Below are 3,869 nucleotides of genomic sequence, written 5' to 3'. Positions count from 1 at the left end.
CCTTGCCAAGTGGTAGGGGTAAGATGGAGAAATGAGATTCAGCCTTAATGTACACACAACTTCTCTCTCCAGAAATACTTTACATAGAATAACAGGGATATTGTTCATATTGTTCAAGTACATCTAAAGAAGTATGCTATTGTTTTTGATGCCATTCCTTCTGGTGGTCTGATGTTGCTGAGAGGCTCAAACTTCTCTTATCATTTCTCTGTTGTTCACTTTATTGATTTGGGTGGATCTGAAGTCGGAAAAGTGTGTTTCTCAAGTGATAACAAAAATAGAATTAGACTAATTAGAGCATCATTCCAATTAGATACAGTATCAGCACCATATGTAAAATTCTTTTGGGAAAAATTTGTAGAAAATAGTTCTTGGCAAAACGTCTGGACTTTACCGCTTAAATATCTCTTGACTAGCAAAGTGAGAGGAATTTCCTAGAAATTAATTCATAGATTTTATCCTTCTAAAGTATATCTTAGGAGGCTTAAAAATTACTGATTGCTCAATTTGTTCTAACATGCCTGAAACTGCTCTGCATTAGTTTTGAAATTGTGCTCATTTTGTGAAGTTTTAGTCTGATGTCCTTTGTTTCATTCAAGAACATGTTGTTAATTTCTCTTTCATCTACGAACATGTGCTTCTTGGTTTCTATGATTTCAGAAAGGAGGAAGAGTTGCTACAGCTTTCACAACTGTTGATGCACTGAGCAGCCATGTTGGATTTTTTGCTCGGGGTAGGCTACTCAGTGGTTGTCCGAGTCCTGAGCTCGGAAATCCAAAGTCAGGGGGGCATGTTTCCGACTTTGACATCGGGAAATACGACTTCAGAGTTCAAATGGAACGCATTAAGCTTGTTTGAGGAGAGCCAGGTCTGCGCAGAATCGATCGCCGCCCATTACATGCCGGTTAGATTTTTTGTCCGACTTGTTCTGACGTCACGCACATGTGGGCAACGATAATCTCAAGAGATCAAGATTGGTTCAGAATCATCTCAAAATTATGTTGTTTTATATGAACTTTTTATTGATTGTGAATCGGAGGGATTTGAATTGCTATTTGTGTGAATTAAAGGGTTAATCTGTACAGAATGTTGTGTGTTGATAGTGACGTTTAAAAATCAGAGACTAAGTCCATTCAGATCACGGATCATATACAGTCTGTTGGTTATTAACATCAGCATGTTAAGCATTTTGACAGCTACTCTGTCTTAATAAAAACAACTGGAGACTGTGTACCAGCTGATATATGCATCTGATTACATTTTATTAAATCGGAATCTGACATAACAGGATGTGAGTGTTTCTTTGACTTCCTGAAACTGTCCGACTTTACAGCAGCTTCTTGCCACCGCCCCCGGCTGCTGCCGGTGTAACGGTTTAACGAGAGGCCGTGTTAATTGGCTATCGTCAGCCAAATGCCTCTGTTGTTGTCGTAGTGACAACAGCTGTTGAAAACGGGAAGAGAATACGTAGCTGTCCGCTTGAATGCCGTTTCGTTAAATTTCTCATTAAAATGTTAAAAACATCACGACGTGTACGTTACCTCTCTAGTCTAGTCTGAGGAAACTTTTCAGTCGCGTTTCAAATGTGGCTTGCTGTTAAAGAAGACAGGAAGGGTAGAGCAACGCTGTCTTCCTGTCTTCTTTAACACTTATGTCTAAGTGTTAATGTGTTAATGTCTATAATGTTTTATTATATACACCTATTCGTCTTCAGAGCCTGTTTGAGTGAACACGTGTCACGCTGAAAACTATTTAGCCCTTTGAAAACGTGGATTCAAACTCATACCATTGTGGGAAAATAAATGAGACACAGCAGTCCCACCTAGTGCACCAACACATCACAGTTGTTGTATAGTAGAGGAATTAGCCAACAGAACAGGATAAGCTTGCAGGCAGTTTTGACTTACATTAGCTGTTTAGGTTTAAATTACCAATATTAAATAAGGATGTTAGTTAGCAGTAATTAGCCTGTGCCTATGTTATCTCTTAATATATACCTACGCTCTCCGTCTCTGCTGATTGGGAATTATTGAGATTTCTCTTGGCACAGCTACCAGAAGACTTACAACTTTCAGACAGGTTGCTCACCTCACATCTACATCATCAAGCTCAGATGGAGGCTGCGCAGTGTCCTGTTCCACAGTAGCGGTCTGCTGTTAGCCTCCACCGGAAAACTTACGACGTTAGTTTAGCTAACAGCTAATTTGGCTAACCGCTAGCTGAGACAGCATGTAAAAGACCCTCAAATATAATATATATATTATATAACTTAACAGCGTTATATATAATATAAAATAGTTGTTACGTCAGCTAAGAGAATGGCAAGCTTACACCGGGAAGCTGACGCTAGTTTAGCTAGCAGCTATTTTGGCTAACCGCTAGCTGACAGTTTGATTTAGCCTAAAATAACATTAAACAGTGGGAAAAGCAGGCTACAGCTAAATTAAGACTTTACAGAGACAAGTATTGAGTGATTGTATTTTAAATGAGCACAAGTAAAGTTGTAACAGCTGTTTTATATTTAAACGGTTATTTTAATTCATTCACTTATTTTACATGCTGTCTCAGCTAGTGGTTAGCCAAATTAGCTGTTAGCTAAACTAACGCTAGCTTTCCGGTGGAGGCGAACAGACTTTCTTTAACTGTCTATGGGAACAGATAGTGCAGTGTCGTAAATTCGCGTTCATCATGATATCATCTGTGCATGCGTGAACATCTTGCACATGCGCAGAACAGATCGTGCAGGCAGGACGGATTGTGTACCGACAACACCATCTCCTCTCTAAGTGTAGCTCCCATGGCGCCATTTTGATGCTACATAGCCATCACCTGCAGTTAGCATCCCATTGACTGCCATTCATTTTGACGTCGCTTTGACAGTCAATAACTTTACATCTGAAGCGTTTCAAGACTCTATTTGTCCGTTTATTTCAAAAAACAAACAATGTATAAAAGTCTCCATTGCCTTGTACTTTGTGGTATGGCAGACGTTTATTAAAAAATAAATATAATATATAAATTATAAATATGGGTATGTGTCATAACCACGCGACTTGTGTCAATAGTTGACAAATCACCGTATTGTCAGGAGAAGCTCGCGACATTTTTGATTACGTATGCTGTTTAGGTGTGATGTGATGGATTGAGATGGACTGCAAAAATCACTAGTGATCTGGATGCTCGCATGACGCTGAGGTCGGTGACAATTGAGTGATGGACATGATTCGGATAAATTCTACCGAGTCACCCAAATTGGACTGAATGATCAACTACCCCCCCCGCCACCCTTCACCGAGCAGGAAAACAACCAGCAGTGGCCATTCTATCTCGTCCTGTGCTCTGGTTATCTCTTCAAGGTCACGCCGATGAACTGAGCTTTTAACAACACGGACAGTTTGACGCGACATGCTCCACACAACTCACTATCTCACACAACACCATACACTCCCTCCCCCATCCCGCCCACATCGTCTGTCTGCCCTCGATTCTGTTTTCTCGCTCCCTCTCAATGCCACCTCAAAAAATTCCTTCATGTGTCCACATGAACGTGTGTTGTCTTGTGCATTACGTTGTGATGTTTGTATTAACATGTTGCTGTCTGCATATATCATTTCAAGGAGTGTGTGTGGCGGCGCTTGTATTAGCAGCGGCCCGGAGGCATGCTCCAAACGGTATTTCGTTGCCATGTACTTGTACATGTGTAATGACAATAAAGTTATCTATCTATATATCTATCTATCTAGGTTTAATTACTAATGTTAACTAGCATGTTAGTTAGCAGTAATTAGCCTGTGCCTAAGTTAAAGTTAACTAGAATGTTAGTTAGCAGTAATTAGCCTGTGCCTATGTTAAAGTTAACTAGCATGTTA

The 3,869-nt window shown here is 40.1% G+C and overlaps 1 protein-coding gene across 2 annotated transcripts in view; it reads right to left on the bottom strand.

Moving 5' to 3' along the window:
- LOC116673704 (gastrula zinc finger protein XlCGF17.1) overlaps positions 1-3,869 on the bottom strand; it is a 22,398-nt gene that overhangs the window by 17,876 nt on the left and 653 nt on the right. The gene's annotated exons all lie outside the window — the stretch shown is intronic.

This window comes from Etheostoma spectabile, chromosome 24, assembly GCF_008692095.1.
Source record: "Etheostoma spectabile isolate EspeVRDwgs_2016 chromosome 24, UIUC_Espe_1.0, whole genome shotgun sequence".
NCBI lineage: Eukaryota > Metazoa > Chordata > Actinopteri > Perciformes > Percidae > Etheostoma > Etheostoma spectabile.
The sequence above is the reverse complement of the archived record's forward strand: the minus strand, read 5'-3'. Positions and strand labels throughout refer to the sequence as shown.